The sequence below is a fragment of the Cryptotermes secundus genome, unplaced genomic scaffold, assembly GCF_002891405.2.
Source record: "Cryptotermes secundus unplaced genomic scaffold, Csec_1.0 scaffold252, whole genome shotgun sequence".
Classification (NCBI taxonomy): Eukaryota; Metazoa; Arthropoda; class Insecta; order Blattodea; family Kalotermitidae; genus Cryptotermes; species Cryptotermes secundus.
The window spans coordinates 310072-335097 of NW_019733321.1; the positions used below are offsets into that span (position 1 = coordinate 310072).

General features: G+C 39.6%; 1 protein-coding gene across 1 annotated transcript in view; it reads right to left on the reverse strand.

Moving 5' to 3' along the window:
• Positions 1-25026, reverse strand: part of LOC111867926 (zwei Ig domain protein zig-8-like) — a gene marked incomplete at its 3' end in the record, with an annotated part of 336655 nt that overhangs the window by 299235 nt on the left and 12394 nt on the right. The window lies entirely within an intron of this gene.

The following is a 25026-nucleotide window of genomic DNA, read 5'->3' on the forward strand; positions in this document are numbered from 1 at the left end:
GCCAGAAACTTGTAGCCCAGGTACAGGAAGAAAGAATATTCCCTTAAAAAATGTATGTTCTAATTTTTTTTTATTTTTAATTTTTATTTTACAATCTTCTCAATATAAATAAACAGAGTAATTAGTAAAAGGGATGGGTGTGTGTAATATTGAAGCAGGTATCATCCTCCGATGATTCTCTGGTGCTTATCTAATGAGATCCTCTGGCCACATTCTGTTTAGTCTTCTTTCTATTGCTGGTTGGTTGAAGAGGTTTCTTATTAATTGTTGCTTTGAGTGGTCCGGTTTTTGTGTTTCTCCGCGTGGGCTCTGATGTCTTCTGCTACATATGGTATGCTTAGATCATTGTGTAAGGTAGCGTTTGATACGTACCAGGGAGCATTAACTAGTTTTCTTAGCGTTTTGGATTGGAACGTTTGGAGAGTTTTTGTGTTGGAAGGTTTGCTGCATCCCCATAACCCTATCCCGTAGGTCCAGACTGGTTTGATTATTGTTTTGTATAGGATTATTTTGTTTTCAAGAGATAGCTGTGATTATTTGTCGATTAGCCAATTCAAATTTTCGGTTTTGAGCTCTAGTTGTCTACTCTTAGCTTTTATATGCGTCTCCACGTTAGCCTTTCGTCAAGGTGGAGTCCTAAATACTTAACTTCTTGTGTGTTCTAATATGTATTTCATTTTTTTTCATTTTCGAGTATACATTTCCTTTATCGAACACTTTCAACATGTTGCCACGTGTGTTAGTGACTATAGACGGGCTTTGGATAGGTAAATAGATATACTATCCACTTACAGGTCGTAACTACAAGTAATTATTATACTATTGCTGATTCCTACAACAGAATTCACTTCACACTCAACACTATATCTCAGTCTACTTTCTCTAGTCTCTATTTGGTAACAGCTCTCCATAATGTTTATTCCTCTGCAGTTACCGTTGCCCGCTGGTCAACACTCCACAACTGAACCCTCAACAGATCTGTACTCACTCGCTGAACAGAATACGGTCGGTGGAGTCATATAGCCTAGGAGCGGACACTCAGAGAACATCGCCTGCATACCTCTTCTCTTTGCGTGACGTCACCTGGCACGCGTATACTGCCGGCACTCCATAGCAACGGCTGGTCGCATCACGTTTCGTGATATTTTTTCTATTGTTTCGTGCGGGCATTACCTAGCAACGGCTTATATTTAAAAATCACCTCTTAGCAACCGGTCTATACGCCACAATATTTTATATTTTATCAAGATAAATAATAAATGATAAAGTTATGCCTGCGCTTAATTAATGAAGACATATTTGGGAACTGAAGTACAGATCCACACATTCGTAATCTCTCAATGGACGAAAGTGGGTGGGCAGTTTCAGACCGTGGCCGCTTCACGCAATGGAAAAGTGTACCCGGAGCTCCTTTGAGAGGAGGCTAAGTGGGTCTCAGAGCCGGCCTGAACGTTGAGAAAATGCAAAGGCATTGCACTTGTCAAGAAATGGGGCCCGATTCCTCGTTAACTGAATGCAATATGTGATTAAGGAGAAAGTATATACGAGTAAAAGAGACATTAACTTGGGTTTAAAAGTTGCTTTTATAATTTCACTCCAAGCTAAAAATATAAAGTTGTCCCCATGCTCAGTTAATTAAACACCATGCCACGAAGACCTATGGGGAAGTGAAGGTATCATTCCACCACATTTCACCTCAGTACCAGACGGAGGTGAGTAGTAATGTTCAAGGCCCGGCCGCTTTAATTCCAGGGGGAAAGGGTCCCCGGTATGCATTAAATAGGATGCTGGTGGGTCCCAGAGTTACTCTCAACGTTGTGGAGTAGAAGCAAATGTATTGTCCATGCCGAGAATCGAACCCAGGCCGTCGAGTCGGTAGCCCCTCGCTATGCCGATTGAAGGTTCATGAACTAAACGGGAGGGATTCTGTCTGTTTAGTCTCCAAATATGTACCTCTAAATTTGAATAAAATGTGTACTCTTACCTATAACAAATATTGACCATCTGACGTATTAGATTACTTCCCTTGCGGTACAATAAAACGCTTACTCAATTTGAACAAAAGCCTGAAGAGTTAAAATTATACAATTACGGTTCATCTTACAAGAAGGTAACGCATAAAAATAAAATATGGGTATTCTGATATCTAATTTCGCAATTAAAAGTCTCTCTTGAGCATCTGATGGTTGCTCAGTGGTTAAGAAGTTCCCCTCCCTTACGGAACCTGGTGCTTCGTTCCCGAGTTGAAGCCGAGCAGGTTACTGTAGCTGCAGATCTGTAGACTTGATTTCAAATGCGTTCCTTTCGATTCGTGGCAGCGACAAAGTCTGCCCTGACAGTCTTGACTGCATCTTTTCATAGATCTACTAAGTCCTTCCACTAAAATGTTGGGATAGTACTTACTTGAACATTACCGCTTCCTTCGAAATCCCTTCCATTTATTATTCACCAATCGTCTTGCCCATCGGCGCTGTACAATGTGAAATAATCACAGCATTGTAATATAGAAAACAAAAGCCACGTTTAAAGTAAGTGGCCAATTAGGGTCGCGCCATAGCTCAAGCGGTTAGTGGCTGGCTTCCCACCGCGGCGGCCTGGGTTCGATCCTGGGTCTAGTCAAGTGGGATTTGTAGTGGAGAAAGTGGCGCTGGGGCAGGTTTTCTCCGAGTACTTCGGTTTCCCCTGTCAATCTTCATTCCACTAATTGCTCCACAATCACCCTTACCTATCATCTGGAGCTGGTACAATAGGCCAGAGGTGACCTCAGTACAAGGGACTAGCACTAGCAATAAAAAAGTGGCCAGTTAAACTTATCTACAACCAGATTTATCCAACCTACACGGCACATTCGAGACTTAACATCAGTTTTAATATTATAATCCCACATACATCTCATCTCCCAAGCAGCTTCTTTCCTTAAGATTTTCCAACTGGAATATTTTATACATTTTTCATCCGGGATGCCCTCAAACAGAGCTCCCAAGTAACCGTAATACTATATTAACCTATAGGAAGACGTGATCCAGGAAGACCAAGTAGAAGATATACTAATATTTGAGGACGGAATGGGCTGACAATCTCAACCTTGCAGGGGAAGATGATGATGTTTCATCTCCCCTTACATCTACACTGCCTACCACATTTCCCTTCGTTTTATCTGCTTAAGCATTTTATTTGAAATATCGATACATGTAGGTTCACCAGCTTCTAGAGGAAATCAATTTGTGTTATTAGCTTTGCCAACTGCAATAAATGTATTTCAATATCTCGGCATGACTCAAAATCACAGACGGAAGTATCTGACTCATTAGGCTATATTACTTGATATTATTATTATTATTATTATGGCTCTACAGCCCTTTGTTGGCTCTTGGCCGCTTTATGTTCCTTGAGCTTATACACAGTCTGTAGGACTCCTTGGATGGGGGATCAGCCCGTAGCAAGGCCTTAACCTACACACAGAATTAACCCATACAACCAAAACATCCATGCCTTGAGTGGGATACGAACCCAGAGCTAGTGAAGACATTTCATGCCTTACACCGCGGGCTACATGCATTTAAAAAGTCTAGTATAAATTTCCGGCCTCGTTTAAACTTGGATTTGAAGTGACATTCGCTGTATTTAGAGGACAAGGACGACAATGGATTTAACATCTACAGCCGAGAGAATTTTCCTAAAATTACAAATTATAATAAGGAAGAGAGCCAGTCACAGTGGCCGCGCGATCTAAGGTATGAACCGTCTTTGGTCGCTTGAACGCTGGAATCGTGGGTTTAAATCCCACTCAAGGTTATGGATGTCTGTGTGTGCGTTTATTCTGTGTTTGTGTTGTCCTGTCTTTAGGCTTTGCCTCGCAATGAGCCGATCCCCCATCCAAGAAGTTCTACCGACTGTGTATACAATTAAGAGCAAAGGGCTGTAGAGCCATTGATGAAAGATGAATGAATGAATAAAGAAGATATTTTTTGTCGTTCACTCTTGACGACGTCAGCTTCTGAATAGCGAGATGGGAAAGACTTGAAGGGAAGCTACCGTCACACAATCAGGGTACTACCTCGATTAATAAGATTTAAAATTTCGTGAGGATTGTATATTAATACAGTTGCTGATTTTCTGGACACTATCCATAGTTCTGCTTTTTATTTAAAATAACGTTTCGGAGACTGAACTCCATTGGGTCCAACTTACTTACTCATGGAGCTAAAAGCTTCTTGAGGAGCCGCCAATTCTGAGCTACTCAAGAATTTCCCAGAATTTTATGGAACCCCAAGGTTCATTACCGTGTTCGAAAGAGCCCACCTATTTGTCCCTATCCTGAGTCAGATCAATCCAAACCATACCTTACCATCCTGTCTCTCTAAGATCCATTTTAATATTGTCCACTCACCTACGCCTTGGTCTTCCCAGTGGCCACTTTCCTTCTGGCTTTCCCACCAATATCCTTCATGCATTCCTCGTCTCGCTATTCGTGCTACATGCCCTGCTCACCTCATCTCCTTTGACTTGATCATTCTAATTATACTTGGAGAAGAGCACAAGTTATGAAGCTCCTCATTATGCAGTTTTCTCCAACCTCCTGTCACTTCATCTCTCTTCGGTCCAGATATTCTCCTGAACACTCTGTTCTCAAATACCGTCAATTCCTCCCTTAATGTCAGAGACCAAGTTTCACATCCATACAGAACAACAGGTAAAATTATAATTTTGTATTTGGTCCAACTAAGTAGGTACTTTCCCTGATGACGGAGAAAGAGTCCAATTTTCGAAATGCCGTTTTATATAAAGAACATGATAATGGATATTGTAAATAATGTCAATAATATAATATCCCAATATTCGCTTCGAAGGACTGAAGACGACCTCGATAAACTTGTACTATGATAAAAGGCGTCTCGACCGAGATTTGAACCGAGCACCTCTGGAAGGTGCTTTAATACCTACTACAGTCTGTTCGGGAACAAGTGATGTTGGTGGGCCCAGCAGCAGGGAGGGGGATACACCAATCGGAGCTGCAACAGTTAAACTAACTCTAATCCAGGAAGATGACTAACACGTTATGAAATTTTGTAATTTTCTATTTGTCGTTCGTCTCTTCTTTAGGGACAATTAAATCCTGTGTGGTCAGGATTACTGGCTTTCCTGACTTTGTCCACCGCCCGGTATTCTAGAAACGAGAAAAAGAAAGTTTAGGAAACTGCATCTGTTTCCGTCCTCAGGTGAGGGCCTGGGGAGGAGACACACCTACTCTGTTGGGTCTGACTTAACCTCAGTCACTGAACTGGATGTCTGGAGGTTAGCTTCTTCTAAGCAAACCGATAGAACGCCCCTCACCTGAGGACGGAAACAGATGCAGTTACCGAAACGTTTTTTTTTTCTCGTTTCTAGAATACCGGGCGGCGGACAAAGTCCGGAAACCCAGTAATTTTTAGTAGTATACACCTCTGTCAGAACCGCTCAGGGTCTACAACCCTGTGTGGGTCTTGGCCTTCCCTGTGGTTACGAAAGGAGAAACGGGAGCGAGTTGGCGATAGTAATGGAGATTTCTCTGGAGGTTTAGCAATAGTAAATTTTTCCGGGGTGCGGTCTTTAACACCATGACCAGCCACCAATCTGGAGGACCAGGGACTACACTTCATCTGGTCCCTACACTTTGACCTCTCTTGACACTGATGTCACTACAAGGAGCTTACGCTCCCGCCAGCATAGCTTTCCGGGTCATTGGAGCGCACAAACATCCTCTCCTCTGCAAGGCGGTAGTTTTCGAGGAAGAATTTTCAATTTATATCGAATTATTTACATGAAACTTTTAAGCATGAAGCACTTAATTTGAACCTGTGTAATATTATTGTCCTTTATAAGGCTCATGCTTAATTTTACGTGTGCAGAAGAAGCTAATGAGGTTTTAATATCGGAAGGAAATTCTCCAGTGCTGAAAGCTTTACAGGTTATACCGGTGGTATGTACAGTACTGCCAAACTATAAAACACGTAACTTCTATCAGTTGCATTCTATTATGACCATCTAGAGCCTTAGCCTGGCTTTCACAACATTTCCATGTACCGTGTATTGAAGGCTTGGTGAAGGTTTCCTCGGATAACAATACACGCTGCACTTATATCCAACACTCTACTTAAACATAATATCCATAACGACACTGTTTTATGCTGAAACCCCTAATTCCTTTGTGGCTATTTTAATTTTATGCGAGTGCAGTTCAGATTCCAGGAAACGAGTTCCTTCATTCAGTCCAGCCACTCAGAAGGTGAGGCGATCCCAAGGGACCTCTAACTAACCATTCTTGAACAATACGCTACTGCATATGCCGTACCTTCATACCGAAGTAGTGCATGAAAGGCTTAAAACATGTTTTTCCGCAACACATAACTGCATTTATCGCTAAAATTCTCAGTATTATGACCCCACTGACTTCTACTTGCTGATCTACAACAAATACTGATTCTATATTCCTGCCTGGGACACTACTGAATTATGCACACGATTAAGCAATTTATGTTAATATAAATCTGAAATAAATTCCTTGGTAAAAAGATTCGAAACTATAATTAGAGTAACACAAAAGCTGAAAAGTGAAGGTATCACGGAGGTGAAAATTACATAACGGTATTAAGGGATATGACGCCGTGTAGTTTGGTTGGACATACATATCACCGAACTTGGCTCTAAATACGTCCTGAGAGAATTCGGCGCAGTTCAGGACCTTGCAACCTCGTTCACTGAGATCTGTTTTACTACTCTCTTTCATCCCTTCTCTGTCTTCCAGGTGAGCGGATTCCAATAGATTTCCGATACGAACTCTTTTACTTCTTGTATATCTCATCAGGAATACCGATAACTCTTCTGATCTGTATTCGGAACGTATTCGGTTCGAATCTCGACTGAGACATCGGCTGACTGTGGTTTCTTAATATGCTTCAGCGTCTCCAGGAGAATGCTACGGCATATCTTTGAAATAGTCAACGGTCGTTTCTTTCCACAGTGTTTCCAATTCATCTTTCATTAATCACTCTACAATTCGCCTCTACATAATCTGAGTTACTGACGTCATTCCGGGGGCATGCGGTAGCGTAGTTGGTTGAAGCAGTATGCTACAAGTCGGAAGGTCGCAGGTTCGAGTCCCGATGAGGAGTATTTTTTTCAATTTGCCTAATCCTTCCAGCCGCACTATGACCCTGGTGTCGACTCGGCCTCTAACATAAGTTAGTAAAAGAAAAATTCCTGGGTGTAAAGGGCGGCGGTCGCGTACGGTTGACAACCTCACCACCATCTGGGAGCTGATTGTCTAGTAAATGTGCGAGCCTCGACGTCTCACAACCCTATGGGCTTTCAAGACCTGTTACAAGGAGAGCGATACCTTTTTCAGTTTTACTGACAATAACGCAGAAACATAGGTAAAGTTGTCCCTCTATATAACTAATCAAACACTACGCCATATTAGCATACTGGAAAGTGGAGGTACAGATCCACATTTCACTGACCTCGGCACTAGCTGGAAGTAAATGGTCAACTTCACGCCCCGGTCACAGTACTCCTGGGAAAGAATCCCCAACCGATTGGATAGAAGCCTCGGTGTATGTGATTTAAATTGAAATCACAGAAATATTTCATGCATTTCAATTAACTTGTCTGATAACAAACCTCTTGGAATACAACCTTTCCCTCTTCTAAACCAATTGTTTGGCTTGTCATTATTCGCCCCTTTCAAAGAAACTTGTATAGTTCATTACCTTTTTTACACGTGTTCACTACTGAAACCTGTACCGAGATAACTGATGCCTCTTCATATATTCACAAATTATATTACATTAACACTACCCTCCGTTTCATGCCTTGGTCTCCAAAAGATTTTTTAATCAAAATTCTCTATGCATTTCTCATATCTTGTGTGCTGCAAATCTTGCCTCTCTCTTCCTTCTTGCGTTAATCACAATATCAAGTGTTCATCTTGGGCAGTACAATCAATTTACGTGGTACAACTCTTTATGGTGAGTAACGCTTACATGGACGCGCCATAGCTCAAGCGGTTAGTAGCTGGCTTCCCACCGCGGCGGCCCGGGTTCGAGCCCGGGTCTGGCCAAGTGGGATGTGTCGCGGACAAAGTGGCGCTGGGGCGATTTTCTCTGAGTACTTCGGTTTCTCCTGCCAATCTTCATTCCACTAAATTCTCCACCATCATAATCAGCCGGGCAGGTACAATAGGCCAATCAGCGGCCGCCGTGTCGAGTGGACCCAGTTCGACTACACCCCCGACCAAGGGAATTAAAAAAAATAAGTCTTACATGCTTTCATTTACTTGCACAACTGAAATTCTCTATCATCTATAGAAAATATCGGAGCCTCGATGTCTTACAACCCTATTGGCCTTCACGGCCTGTTTCAGGGAAAGCTTCATTTTCATAATTTACAGTCATTGAAGGGGACACTGTTTAAATTCTTAACGTTACTAAACATATAAGATTGAAATTGAAACAACCATAAATTAACATTAAATTATCAGGGATGCATAACAACTTAATTTTATATATTTTACAGCCATAACGACGTTAAGTGACTTGCATACATTCACGAAGTTCTTCGTTAGGAAATACTTAATAATTATTCAAAATTTCTTGGATTTATTGCAATTTTCATTAAAGAAAAGCCCTGCCACTCGGACCTAGCAAAAAATGATATTTTCTTTAAGATTTCCTAATACAAAAGAGCTTTTAAAATACGGGAACAGCAACGTAGAATTTTACATGAAACTCGTTAGCGTGGCTTTTAAATTGATGTGCTATTTTCAGTTTCTGCTTTCTGCAGAGATGTGCTGCACTGATGCACAGCTGCATACCGCCAGAAAGATTCGATTCGGAAGTTGTACTAGATTTGAAGGTCATACAGTTATGAAATGCTCCCTTTTGTAATTCATATGAGTCAGTGTCCCTGGTACTCACTGATGCTGTGGATTTTTTATTTTACTGATGCAAACGACATACATGATGACATTGATTTATATCAGGTAAGTTTAATTCTTTTTTAGCTCCCATTTCTCAGTAACCCCTCAGCTGTTATGTCCTGTCGCCATTTATCTGAAGTTACATTCAGAAAATAAATGAGCATTACATAAATTCTGTTTCATCTCAATGCCTTCCAATATATTGTCAATGAAACCTGCTTAATTCGTCATAATGAATTACTATTTCACTATGTAATTCTTGGTTAATTTGAAAAGATACTATGGTAAGGAATTAGTATAGTCTATGGATAGGTTTGGCTTCATTTTGCATGATGAAACAGCTACTATAGTACTGCGCTGCATTGTTCCATGAAACGCATTATAAAATGTCAGGTATAGTGGGGAGAGGGGTACTCTTGGCGAATAACTCTGGGTTCTTACTGAACACTTCTTCACAATTCACTAAGGACATGCTGCATTCTCGTCCTTTTACTCTCAACTATTGTTAAGTGTAACACTCTCTACATTATTGCAACTACAACAAGTCAACAATTGAATTCCTCCGCTCCCTTCTAAATTCTCTTCGACTGACGGCTTTACGTCTGCGAACAGCTGCAAACGACCTTCACAGTCCCCTATAAACATTCGGCACGGACCCCATAAAAACACCTATTACTATAGACGTCTTTGCCGTTCTATTACCTAGCACTGGATATGACTGTTATTTGTTGCGTATTGTTGTACGCGTTACCCAATAACGGTCTATTTACCAAGAATCTGTCTTCGCGGGACCTTGTTTATAGAGCCGTTGCCTAGCAATGGGTAGATACGTCACAATAATTATCAAGAAAACAGCAATTTTGTAAAAAAAAATTGTAGGCATACAGCATGACAAACAAAAATGATTTAGTTTTTATATAGATTCAGAGCAAAAAAAAAATTAGTACATGGCCTCGAGAATAAACATAAACAGAAAACTGAATCATTTTTAAATTGTATCTTCCAAATGTCATTCCATTCTGTGAAATATTTGTTACAGGTATTTTGTTATCTCTTAGTCGATAATAATTAATTTTACCAATAGTTGTCAATAAAAACATCATATTCTAATATTAATTACTTAATATGAATAGATCGTTTGTTGGAAATAGCACAAAATACACAGTTTTAATCTTTAGAAATATCTATTGGAAAAAAACAATTGGTCTGTATAATATGCTTTAGTAACATCATAAGTTCGCGGCTTGGAATATAAATATATAACAAATTCACCCACTGTTTCCGTACTTCGCGCACCACACGGCCATTTATATCCATTTAAGCTTTTATTGATAGGCAATTGCTCATCCGCAGGAAGAGATAACAAAGTAAACCATGAACTAAAATAAATGTCTGACATCAGAACGTCCATAAATTCATCACTGCACACACAAAGTCTACAAGTAGACTCCATCTCGGGGCAGATCATTTCCGGCTCTATCACAGTAACATGTAGATGGACTTCGGTTGATGTTGACTATTTTAAATCACCCGCAAATTAAACAATACGAGATAATTTGTATCGGTAGTGACTAGCGGCGCTCTTTTGTGAACATGACAATGAATCTTCTGGCTTCATGAAAGGTGATAAATTTAAGCTATTTTATTTTCAATGATTATGAATTAATTTTGATTTTTAGTGTTTATAAAGTTGAACTGACTTTAAACAAGTTACACGCTACTCATTACGAAACAAGAAACATTTGTAACTTTTGATAAGTTACTTAACAACACTTTGAGTACAGAGAGTACATAGGGTCCGATAGTAAGACGATTTCTATTGCTAGTGGGGTGGGACTAAGTCTCTTGTACTGCGGCCACTTCTGGCCTATCGTACCAGCCCCAGATGATAGGTGAGGGCGACTGTGGAGCAACTGGTGGAATGAAGATTGGTAGGGAAAACCGAAGTACTCGGAGGAAACCTGCCCCACCACAAGTCCCACTTGACCAGACCCGGCATCAAACCCGGGCCGCCGCTGTGGGAAGACAGCAACTAACCGCTTGAGCTATGGCACGGCCTAGTAAGATGATTATGCATGACCAATTAGATATGTAGGAAGCGAACGTGACCTAATCGATGTATCTCGAAATTTGCTTGGAGAATATGAGGAAAACCACAAAATATCTCAGTCAAGATAGCCATTAGTTGTGATGGTCGCACCAATTGAACTGGTACTGTCTAAGTTAATCGTGTTGACTTGTTTGATCTTTGTTTATGTGCACGTTTATTTTGTTTGTCTCTTCGCACGTGCTTATATTTTTTGTCTTTGAGCTTTGGAGTAACCACGTAAATAAATAAATAATTGAAGTTAATTATTATAATTCGGCAATCTTATCATGTTATGTTTCTTCTCCTTCGTTCTTCTTCCCCATTTTAATCACCATTGAAATTTTATTCATTTTCTTCTAATTCCTTCTCTTCTCCGACTTCTAATATCGAGAACATATTCTTGTTAGCAGTGTACAAGAATTGGATGCTTCGCATTTCTGTTAAAATTCAGAAGCTGGTAGTTATGTCTAGCTTCCTAACTTGTACTCTTCTCCAAGTATAATTAGAATGATCAAATCAAGGATGATAAGGTGGTCAGGGCATGTAGCACGAATGAGGGATAAGAGGAATGCATATAGGATGTTGGTGAGAAAGCCAGAAGGAAATAGACCACTGCGAAGACGAAGGCGTAGTTGGGTGGACAATATTAAAATTGTTCTGAGAGAGATAGGATGGGATGGTATGGATTGGATTGATCTGGATCAGGATAGGGACCGGTGGAGGGCTCTTGTGAAGATGGTAATGAACCTCCGGGTTCCATACAATGCTGGGAAATTCTTGAGTAGCTGCAGATTTGGCTTCTCATCAAGAAGGGCTCAGCTCCATAAGTAAGTAAAGTAGTTATGTTTTGCCCTTTCCCGAATGAAACAGCACAATAATGGACCAATATCAACATTATCATCTTCCCATTATCCATCTTCCGCATCATTATCTGCTGTCAGCATCGCTAAACTACTACAACAAACGTAAGCCAGTTTCTTATTTTTCGTATTCAAGAATTGGTTGAAATTTGCGGTTTCAGAGACCTCGAATTTTCTAACTAGTCTTGTCACTTTGTAAACAGTAACAATAAGTTAGAAATAAATTTCGTTACATAACTGTCCTTTTCACTCAACAATACTGATAAAGTGTTTCTATATAAAAATTAACGGTAAACAGTCTGATTTCAAACACAGTTGCAATTAAGATAACACAAGCAGTGACTTGTAGTTTTCAGCATTTCCATTCAAGCAATACAAATGTATGCTTAGATACAGCGCCAACAAGCTCGATTTGAATAACACAATATTACCTTCTTCAAGATTAATCAAGTTACTGGCGAAGAAGCGTGAAGTTTTCTTGATGTAGTTCATCAGTTAAATTAACTTGATTCTTGTTCCGTAAATATGCCAAATACCGGTTTCCTGTCTGACTAAGAGAAAGATTGGGGTGACGAAACTGCTGAGGGTGGAGGAGGGTGTGGAGGATGAAGCTGCCCGGCGGGCACGTGTAATAAGAGTGTTGTACCCTTCTCGAAACGTCTTCCCTTTTATTACTTTTTCATTATGGTGCTCCATTATGTTATTGCTTTCATTTATTTACGGATGAGAGACGTTCGCAAAACCAAGTCGCTTTTCCTCCACTCAGTAAATTGAAACTTTGTTTCCAACTTCTAATCAGTCTGCACAGTTCTGAGGAAAGCTTTGTGTTACGCTCATGACAAAAGATTCCGGTGATCTGAGACAAGTAATTTTGTCTATTATTATTATTATTATTATTATNACAGCGCCTCTACCAACTGCAATACCGCGTAACTACACGTCGAGGAGCTTTTCTTTAATGCTAGTGGGGTGGGCGGCCACTTCTGGCCTATTGTACCAGCCCCAGATGATAGGTGAGGGTGATTGTGGAGCAATTGGCGGAATGAAGACTGGCAGGGGAAACCGAAGTACTCGGAGGAAACCTGCCCCAGCGCCACTTTGTCCATCACAAATCCCACTTGACCAGACCCGGGATCACACCCAGGCCGCCGCGGTGGGAAGCCACCGACTAACCGCTTGAGCTATGGTGCGGCCGTCCTTGTACTTAACTAAGTAAGCACTACGGCATTAAGACGTGTAGGGGTGGATGTATATGCGTGTGGACTCAAGTTTTCTTTAGCTCGGCACTAGTTTGAGGTGAGTGGTCAGCTTCACGGCCAGGCCGCTTTATCCCCGGTGAAAGAGCCCCCGGTACCAAATGGATAGGAGGTTGGGTGGACCCCAGAGCCGGTCTGGACGATTGGAGAAGGGAAAATTCAGGATCGAATCGAGATGAGGTAATTGAATTTTTTCAATTGACCTAATCCTTCCAGCCGCACCATGGCGCTGGTGTCGACTCAGCCTCTAACAGAAATATTCTTGGGGTTAAAGGGCGGCCGTTGCGTAGGGCTGACAAGCTTACCGCCGTCTGTGAGCCGACTGTCTAGAAAATGTGAGAACCTCAACATCTCACACACCTATGGGCCTCCACGGCCTCTTACAGGGATAGCTTTACTTTCTCTTTTTTTTTTACTTTTTACATACATACAAAACACTCTCACACATATAATTATTAAACATTTTTGATACGTAGCATATTCAACGAATTCAAATAATTACAATAAATGAATGCATGATTATATGTAGCACGCTGTCTCTCTGTTTATTAGCTTTCCAGTAATTTATTTGCATCTGCAAATACTGAACATAAAATTAATAGCAGTGAGGAACGGATCAAGAATGGGTTTATCTGCATAATTAAATTTAAATGATGAAATATTTATAACATTTACCCTTCTACTGGAATCTGAAAATTCTGAGGCTTTAATTATAATTCTGTTTAATGCCTCGTTTATTAAACATAAAATTGTAAGACAAGAAATGAACCTAAGCTATAGGATTTATCACTTATAATAAGTTATAGGTAAGCATATCTATATTACCTCTAAAAAAATCCTTCCATTTTATTGTTTCTCCCGTCCCCTCTACCTGTTTGTTGTTATGGGACCATACGTGGCATAAACATTGACAAAGGCCAAGCACACTCATAAGAGACAAACCCATCCTTTCGTCAGGGGGGATGTTTCACAAGACTATAACCACAAGGGGCTTGATGGCAAGACGAACTGATTGGCGGTAAACCGCCAGTCGCCAGGAACACTGATTCTGACTAACCACCTGTGTTTGTTCCCTAGGTAACCATAGGCGGTTTAACGAATAAAGCAATTCGCGTGATATTTGCAAGCGTTTTCACCATGCGGCGTTAACGAGTTAACATATGCGCCATGCCATATACGTATTTCCTCTCTAGAACCCGAAATTTATTACCAATAAGAATAATTCAATATTCATTTTTTATAATACTCTAAATTTCCCGTGTCACTTAAGAGGTTAACGTGTCCCGTAATTTTTTAAGTCTATGAAAGATGTGTACAGAAGATTATTCTAATATACAAGTACTACAATCATTAAATAGAACTGTGATATAGGGCCCAAGAAATGAGAAATATTATTTTAGTATAATATACTTTTGAGGACATCTGGAACGAAGAACGGGTACTGTAGTTAACAATGGTATGGCAGATTATCAGTTCAGTATAAAGGATATACAAAGAGACATGCGCGAAACAAAATTGCTAGTGGAACGCATCTGCCGTGTTATAATTGAGTTTTTCAATGTTCAAATTTATTTTCTTTCATGTTGGAGGCCTTGTAAGTTTTTAATCAATGTTATTATGCAGTATTTTATAATCCTGTGGTCTGTGGCTTGTCTGACAATGTTATACTTTGTAGTCTCTCTCTTTTGTGGCCGGTAGACTCGGAAACATAAGCTACCATCCCAACTTCAAAGCCAGCCTTTATAAAAGGAAGCAACACAAAATAGAGATCTCAGCTTCAAATCACGTCTTCAAAGATACCAAAAGTGGAAGAAGATTTCAATTTTGATGTTTCGCATTATATTTAATGGACTTGGTGTATAACAGTCTTTATATTATATATATATATTAATTTGTCAAAATATCTTCAATAAAATATAAGTTTTTACAGTCAGAATTCTCTGCGAGGAGGACAATGTGAGTATGCTCATTTTTAAATAATTCTTTTTTGATTAATAGTTGACAGTTCAACGCCATTGATACTGAAGCCTATCACTGGACTCCAAATCTTAAGTTGTTCCGTCCGTCCACTTACACGAGGCCAGTATTAAGCAATACAATAACCTGAATATGCCACTAACTTTGTTTCTTTCAGACACAAGTATTTTTCTGGGTTCAATGGTGACACTTCTGAAACTTATGTCCTTCGCTCGAAGTAATAGTTAAAATTTCATTGCAATACCACGGAATGGGTACAATTGGAGTATGTTAACATTGTAAATAACTAACATTAATACTTGTTTTTTCGCCCGGGATATGTTTCTTTTCTTGTTATATTACAAAATATTTTCACGTGTATGAGGGACTATAGACGGGACTGGAATTGATAGTTGGATTTAATGAATTCTTACTGGTCGTAACTACAAGTAACTACAGCGCTATCGCCAATTCACACACTCTGCAATTCATTACAGTACGTACGTCTTCACCAGTCATTGCCCGGTAAAGGCTTCCAACGGGGGACGCTCCCCATTGTCTGGGTTCCCGGACTATCTCCGTGCCTCAGCTACCAGCTTCTAACAGCAATGACTCACAACGACTGAACCTCAGCAGTTCTCCGACTGCTCACTAACTCACCAACCAACTCCTCACTTCCCAGCACTGCACTGATTCACTAACTCTCTAATTGTCCTGGTTATAACATCTATGAACAGACCGCACAGAAAATACCGTCCCTCTGCTACTGTTAATTTATTTCCATGGGAAAATGTTGGAGAAGCCGTTACTGAGTAACGATTGTTGTACAATTACTTAACCCACGCTCGTTGTCCACTAACGGGTCCACACGCTACAATATAATAGATAAACTTTCCAAGAAGGAATATCACTGATACTGTACTCTTTAGGAACGCATCCTGTTATGTGTTAGTATAACACACACACACACATACATACATACATACATACATACATACAGGTATAAGAGTTTTCGTTTTTCCTGTCGAACACAACAAAACAAAGGAGGAAGGCAGACGTAAAGGCGTAGGCATGAATAAGGACTACGTCACCAATAATACACTCAACATACACAACTACGGCCCAACACCAAATATCAGCGTTATAAACAGCATAAGAGAAGACAGTTATATCGTATACAAAACATTGTCAAATCAAGATACTAGAAAACCAACCGAAATATAGTCACGAAATATAATAAACCAAAGAAGACCTTATTTAAACTAAGGATGAAAAAATATCCAGAATATGATATTTCTATAAGCCTAATATTTTAATGTCTTAATAATATTAAAACTTTTTACTTATTGTTAATATTTTAAGATTTTAATAAGTTTTAATGCTTGTTTTACACATTTCAAACAAGTTTGGGTTTAGTATAGAGCCATTTAATCTGTGTCTATAACTGTGAATAGCAAAAGCGAGAGAAGCACGCTGTATTATCACTTCATTCGTAACACACGACAACAAAAACACAACACATGGATCCATACAGAGAGCACAGTTCAGTAGTATAAGACTTGTTTATGTATCGCCTGATGATGGCTCCATAAGCCGAAACACGTAGCGATGCTGTGCAACCAAACAAACTCAGATATGCACGGCGGACTGTGAGTTAGTTATTTGGTGTTTGTTTTTGGTTGTGTTTGACAGGAAAAAGGAAAACTTATATATATATACTGCACTCATTGCTAACTAATGTCTTGTCATCTTACATTTGATTCCTCGGTACAATTTTAAACGATTAAAACAGATTTTCCCAAATTTTGGTACTGAGATTATGGTGAATTGTACATATTGTACAATATAGCTATTGTACATATAACAATGTAAAAATCAACCTAAGCACCCGACATTTTAATCAGTAAGATTTGGTGTAGTTGTTAATTAATACAATTACACACTCGGTTTTAGTCGGCAAAAAGATTTATAATGATGGAAATTTGTTTTAAATAAGCACGACTTTTAAATATATTAAGGAATACTGTCGACCTTAAAATATAATTCTGATTGCCATCCACAGGAAGATGTACACATACATCGAGCAAGTTGGCTAAACTGGTGATTATTCCGACTTGAATTCAGTAGATAACCAGATCGAATTTCAACAGAAACACCGACTATTATAGTTAAGTTTTTCGTTGTTTTCGTCTGTCATTACATGCAAATATATGAATGATAACTCCAACTAGTTCACGTCCTCTTCCTTGTACAAATTTCCCATGCATCATCCTATCATTCGACAGAGACAGCCAGAGATATTGGCAGCCTAGTTAATTATTTGATAAATAAGTGAAACACAAAACTTTTGCAAAGTATAAAATAAATTTCGTGTGAACATACGGGATCTATGTACCGCTTCTGCCATTTCTTTCAATGGCTCTTCCAGCCCATTCAGGGCCCTGGCCTCTTATTCAGTTCCATAACCGTTTCGCACAGTCGGTAGGAGTCCTTGGGTGAGTGATCAGCCCGTCGCAAGGTAGCTTCCTAAACACAGGGCAACACAAACACAGAATAAACGCAGACACAAACACACACACCAAGCATTTATGCCTCGAGTGGGATTCGAACACATGATCCCAGCATCCGAGCTAGCGAAGACAGTTCCTGCCTTAGACCGCGCGGCCACTCTGACGGTTCACTTGAACGAAACAGATACCAGGAAAATAAAACAGAATTTGTTCATGTAACTAAAAAGACGGAAGGAGGGTTCGAACCACTTTCACTGACTACAAACTAATACTTCAGTACCATCCTACTGCAAATTTCACAATATATTCGGTAGTTCCTTGTCCGGTCTGCGGTAGGATACAGGAAATTGAAGAAATGTAGTCATTAAATTGCATTTTTGTTTATATTAATTAAAGACGAAATTTATGAGTTATGACTCAAGCATTATCGAGAATAAAGATATAAATATGTGTAATTATAACATTGTTGCCCACTGAAAGGTTCTGGAGGAATTACGAATAATATTAAACTAAAGTGAAATTTTGACTCTTTATTGTCTTCTATAAATAAGTAAAATTTTCAACAATGTTGCGTGATTTACTAGCCAGCTGCACGCTGGTGACGAGGCGCGGTAAGAAGGTATTTGTAAGACAGCGCCAATGAAACTGTATCGACATTTAGATATTATTCCACAGATGACAATCTCAGCGAATGACTGTTTATCTTAGAGATTTTAATCTATTTCTTTTTCTTCCAACTACACGTACACCAACATGATCAATTTTCGAGCTTCTGAAGTGGAATAAAAACGGGCGCCATTAAAAATAGTTTTATCAAAATACTGTAATAGATCTATGATGTTTTTAATGGTTCTTTCTGTAAAATCACAAAAACAGCATGGCGACTCTACGATACATTTCGCCGTGATGAATGTACCTGAAGAATAAGTGTGAGCTGTTGTTACAAGTGTCAAGTAAGAAAACTGCAAGCAGGTACTGAGTGTGTGCGTGTGTCTCTTTGCCTCTCTGTCTTCTCTGCGGCCTAGTACAAACAAAAATTGCAGTAACGTTCCTCCTTTCTCTAGGAATTGGCTTCAGGCTCGTTCCGACCTCATCAAAATATTTCATACAATTTTCGTCTAGATCTATGCCACAAATTTTAATATTCCTATTTCAAAATAGGCTTATTTCATTTCATTCTTTCAGGTATTTTTCTTAACATAAATTTATTATCCATATAAAAGTATGGTAACGATATTAAAAATGTAACATAATTTTTCTCAGGACTCGCTGTAGCGTAATTGGTTGAGGCACAAGCCGGAAGGTCGCGGTTTCGACTCCCGATGATGTAATTGGATTTTTCAATGTACCTAATCCTTCTAGCCGCACTATGGCCCTGGGGTCGACTCAGCTTCTAACAGAAATGAGTACCAAGAATATTCTTGGGGGTAAAGGGCAGCCGGCGCGTAGAGCTAAAAACTTGCCGCCATCTATGAACCGATTGTCTAGAAAATGTGGGGACCTCAACATCTCACAACCCTATGGGCCTCCACGGCCAATTACATGGATATCTTTACTTTACTTTACTTTTTTGTCGTTTTTCTTACTTATCATTTTACTGTTCCTTTGATATCATGCCTATTCCTATGCCAGTATTAAAAACAGACACTATTGTTCGACTTCGCAAAATGCGTTCTTAAGGACATGCCAGAGGAAAGTATCCAATTTTGGTAATTGTAATCTATGTTTTCTATACAAACAAAATGTGAACACGTGAACTGGAAACAGTATTAACGCCAGTCATCGTAGAGTTCTGAGTTGTTTATAATGGCAGCTTATATTAAAGTCTAGTTTTAAGGAAATGAAAAGCAACAATGTGAGAAGAGTGAAAGTGTTTTGATGTGCTAAAGATATCAAGAGCAAAATAAAGCAGATGTTGACGCGATAGTGTCTATCTTGTTTGTTTTCAGAACTTATTGTTGTGTAAACTGCCTGAAATCGTACTCTTTTAATGTGCTAAAGAGTAAACCACTGCAGCCTTACCTATGAAACTTCTAGGAAGTGGTGTTACAAGTAAACACACAGATCTAGTATTAGAGCGGATGTTATTAGAATCTGCAGAGCGTATTTAATTCGGCGCCCTCTACGTTATTACATAACGGCATGCAAGTTTAAAGCTTCGTTTTCTAAGAACAAGATTCTTCTCCCAGATGCGCTGGACAATGCTCCCTGGAAAACTCTGGCTTTCAATAATATGAGCCTAAAACACACAACCTCTTCTTGTGATTTTATCGGATCAATTATAATACTATTTTAAGTTCTATTTGAAACCATATACAATTAATTCAGATAGTTTTGTGAGGTTGAATTCTCGCACTGCGGTGAATATAAGGTTTATAATTTTCTGGCATATGACAGCTTGTAGATTCGTAGATGGGTACAAACGTTTCGACAGAACCTCCTGCACATAGAAAGGCGGGAGCAGATTTCTCCCAAGAGATGGTACAAACCTGTCAAATAACAAGGCACCACATCGCCAAAGACCGCAATCTTCAAGATATTTTTCTTAAATAAAATAGTAAGGAAGCATGAGAAACTTATTAAATATATGTTACTGTTAATCCAATGGATTCCGGGGGCTCTTTCCTGGGGGTAAAGCTGACCGGGGCATGAAGCTGACCCCTATCCAATGGGTTTCGGGGGCTCTATCTGGGGGTAAAGCGACCAGGGCATGAAGCTGACCCCTATCCATACTTTAGACTGCACGGTCACTGCGGTCTGCAGAATTACTGAATAGTGAACTAAAACACTATAACATTTCTGCTCCAAGTAAACTTATATAACAGAGGTCACATATTTCCAACAATATGTCCACATGTACGAGTATCTTCTCAGAAACTAAACACAGATTTCAAATAAATTTAGTGTTTGATATTCTTACAGTAAATTTTGCGGGGAAAATTAAGGTATGATTGATTTTGTTCAAATATAACTCGTACATTACATAGAGCTCAAATCGAAAAGTATCGATTTTATTATGATCGACCAACGGTACAACAAATTAGCTTATGAATAAAACTACTTATGAAATTAGTTTCTACAACTTTTGCCTAAAATATTTTTGTACCTGATGCAAGAAAACTTCTGACTGTGCGTTATGGGATCATAGTGTCAATCGCTTCGCAGTAAAGAATTTCTGTTTGGACTATAAGTACATCAAGAGCAAAGAAGTCTGCATAAGAATTATGGTCACATCTGCAAAACATGTTATGGACTGAAATTTTAACAACTTAACACTGAATTATTGTTTTCTGGGATATTTAAAGACAATTTTAACTGCAAATAGTATGCATAATTCGGCATAAAGCATATCTATTAATATCGATTTAAGTATGTATGGGACAAAGCGTACATATATTATTTTAACTTACTCTTCAATTTGCATATAGGATATTGGTGGGAAAGCCAGAAGGAAAGAACCACGGAGAAGACCAAGACGTAGATGGGTGAACAATGTCAAAATAGATCTTAGAGAGATAGGATGGGATGCTATGGATTGGATTAGTTTGGCTCAGGATAGGGACTAGTGAAGGGCCCTTGTGAACACGGTGAACCTTCTGGTTCCATAAAATGGTGGTAAATTCTTGCGTAGCTGCACAATTGACGGCTCCTCAAGAAGGCTCAGCTCCATGAGTAAGTACTCTTCTATTAATTTTCAGGAAAACTGAGGAAAACAACGAACACCTTACAATATCTGAGCTTATATCCGAATACGGAAACTCCAGCATATAAAGCGCGAGTACTTGCTACCCACTTTATGACGATATAGCGTAAGAAAAGAGGAATAGGTTCTCGTATTTTTGTTTACAAAACGGTAGCGCAAAGTGGCTGCTTGGGAGCCGACGGCTGAAGTCGTGTCAACAGTAATGTCCCGCTCCGTTTTCACTATCCCTTTTCTTTATTCATATTATTGTCTTGGGTCAAATTCCCCAACCCATCACGTCCCGTTAAAGTTCCTGAAGGAAATATTTCAAAAGTGTTATTCTAGAGACGGATCTGCCATAATGCCTTCAGGAAACATAATCCTTAGCGAAACGTTGATAACTCTGCACCATTGCAGATATCACACAAATGAGATTAGTTTATTGGAGGGGATGTACCGTTCGCAGCAAATGAAGCTGTGACACATACGAATTTTTGCGGGACGTTTCTTTCTATATCGACCAGAGGTTGGCAGCATCCTGTTGTGTTGAGAGAACAATAAGGTTGGTAGCCTGTTAGATGGCTCCACTACAGAAGTCACCAGCCCACTTACTCAGAAACATAACCGCAAGTTCTCAAGGTTATGAATTTCTCGTAAAACAATAATTAAATTCCTTTTCCCCAATAGCAGCAGCAGCAACACTCTGGAGCGGTGTTTAGCATATATAACCTTGTTAGTTGTAGGAGAAGCCTGCAGCACACAACTTGGGGCACACACAGACAGCAAGAATGGAGAATGCAATTCTCAAATCTAATTTACACCTAAAGGTCTTACAGATTCCTCACTGATTACGCGCGACGCAACGGACGAACTTGTGTTGTTTATTCACATAACCTTTGTACATTGGTGGAATATTTTAACTTTACTTGGTCTTCACAGACAACAAATGAAAAATAGATATTCAATCTTAGTGTAAGAGACAGCTCAGGGTGCAGGCTAAATACTGACTGTGAATTAAATGCCAGAAATCTGAGTTAAACGTGACACAAAGCAGCCTTACATACTGTGATTTCTATCATATACAGTTTCTCAATGAAACAGCTGCATAATGTGATCCGAACACATAGGTAAAAAAATTCGCTTAGTCGGGGGTGGAGTCCACCTGGGTCCACTCGGCACGGAGGCCACTGATTGGCTTATTGCACCTGCCCCGGGTGATTATAATGATGGAGAATTTGGTGAAATGAAGATTGGCAGGGGAAACCGAAGTACTCGGAGAAAAACCGCCCCAGCGCCACTTTGTCTACCACAAATCCCACTTGACCAGACCCGGGATCGAACTGGGGCCACCGCGGTGGGAAGCCAGGGACTAACCGCTTGAGCTATGGTGCGGCCATAACAGATAGGTAACATTGTGACCATGAAGTAATAAATGCATTTTATTGCATAATTACTGTTCTTCAGTCAGCCCTGTCAGCGAATAACACTGTTCGAACTTATTGATTATATCAAATTAGGGTCAGTTACTTGTAAAACGATATGGCCTTTAACGCACAGCTTTCCGAGTGCCATATGATCGAGAATACCGGATTCATTTCTATTATTTTCACAGCAGGCCTACGAGAAACCCATAATTTCAGATAGATTAATCCCTTAAACCACATGCAGCTCGTATTTTACCATTACAGACTTCGCGTGTTTCGTAGCATTTCAGAAAAAAAAGAGAGGCTGTTTCTACACACATTATGCACTGCTTATTAATATACAAAGGCAATATGCTTCCTACGATGCAGGAAATTAATTTAACATATTACGAGTATTTACATGAATTACAGACTTCAGGGGTTGTATCAAGAAACGCTGGATGTGCGCGACATGTTTCATATAATTCAGAAATAAGAAGTACGTACAAAATTTGGGCTGTAATACATTATGCGAAACTTAAATGCACACGGTAACGAACCTTCGGATTCCATAAAATGTTGGGATGTTCTTGGGTAGCTGCATAATTGGCGGCTTCTCAAGAAAGTCTCAGCTTCATGATGTTAGATGTTAGTTAGCCATTTATTTAATAAGTGTAGGGTGGTACACGTGACGAAAATAACTGGTTCTAGTTCGGATGATTTGTTAGCTCCTTGGTTACAAGTTCTCTTAATCACGTTTAAATATAGCGCTATTGCTGATTACACAATTTCCATCTCACCTTTGCACACGCACTAGGATGTCCGTCTTCACGAGCCGTCTCCTGGCAATGGATCTCAACATAGAAACTAGCATTTCGAATCACTATGAAGTCTTCTTACTATTTTGTCTTAGATAACTCTAGAATCTCGGAACTAAAAATTCTTCTGGACTCAATCCTCCAGCTTATGACTGACTTGTATCTGCCCTTGAACTAATTCTTACTCGGTTATTCTGGAAATCTCGTTATATAGCCGCGGCACGGACCACAGGGAAAACACAGCTCTGTTGTAAGTACCATTGCAATTGGTCACAGAGAACTCAGTTTGTACCGTTGCTCGGCGCGGAGGACATAGAAAACACAGCCTCATCTACTTTGCAAGTTGGACCGTGTTTACTTAGCTGTTGCCTGGCAAATCTCTTACATTATGCGAAGAGACAATATCAAATTATACTAGAAATTTGTGTAGCAATATTCTCTTCAACACTTACATCCACAAGTTCCTCACCTTGCGCATTGTAAATTTGGAAGCGTCGTTGAAAAGCATGCGAATCAGTTATTTGCTTACCGTACAAACTATAGTGGTAATTTAGGTGACAATTTTGAATGGCGAATTACAAGGCTTGTGCATGTAGCGGCCAAGACCAACTTCATTATAATAGCGAAGTACCACCCTGGAGACAGTGACGCAACATATACTCGGGAGAATACTATAAAACCGATAGCGTAAATCAATATAAACAGTTATAAATATCCATTAAGACGCTTACATTTTCCGTTCATTTTCAGCTGCGTTTCTGTAGCGTCTGCATTATTCATGTACGAGTATAGGCTCTTAGCCGCTTCTTCTGCACACCATCACTCCATCCTCTTTCTCAGGCAAACTGTTCTGTTCTCGTGTCCCGCGATATCCCGACAATCCTGTAGGATCCCATGCGACCTATGAGCGTCTTCTGTACTCGTTCCTTTTGAACCATTGGCTCTTTTTCCTTCTTCAGTTTCGATGCTGCTTTTGTCTTCTATTCTCACATGGCTACGCAGTCTTTTCAGTTTCAGCGACGTTTACATGACGCATGACCAGTAAACTACTCGTAACTGTAACTAAAAGAATGAACTTAGAACTGACATATCGGAAATGTAAACGTGTTTCATGCCCAGCAGTTTCTTTAGGAATTGTATTGTAATTTATCTTGATGCTGAGTGGGTCTATTTTCACCATAGCGTGACGCGCCCCCAGCTTACGAATTCAAGGTACTGGGCCTAGCCGACAGACTTTCATCGTAAAAAATTAGCATTTAGATAAATTCTACAGACAGCCTTGGAATTAGAGAAGAGAGTGCTTGTGAGACGTACAGAGGAGGATAACATTAAAATGTGTGTCAGACAACAGGGATGAGAGAGTGTGGATAAATCATCTTGAGAGAAGATACTGTCCAGTGCCGGACTCTTATAAAAACGTTAACAAAATTTCAGGTTCTACAAGAAGCACTAAATTTCTTGACTAATTAACTGACTATTATCTCCTTACGATGAAC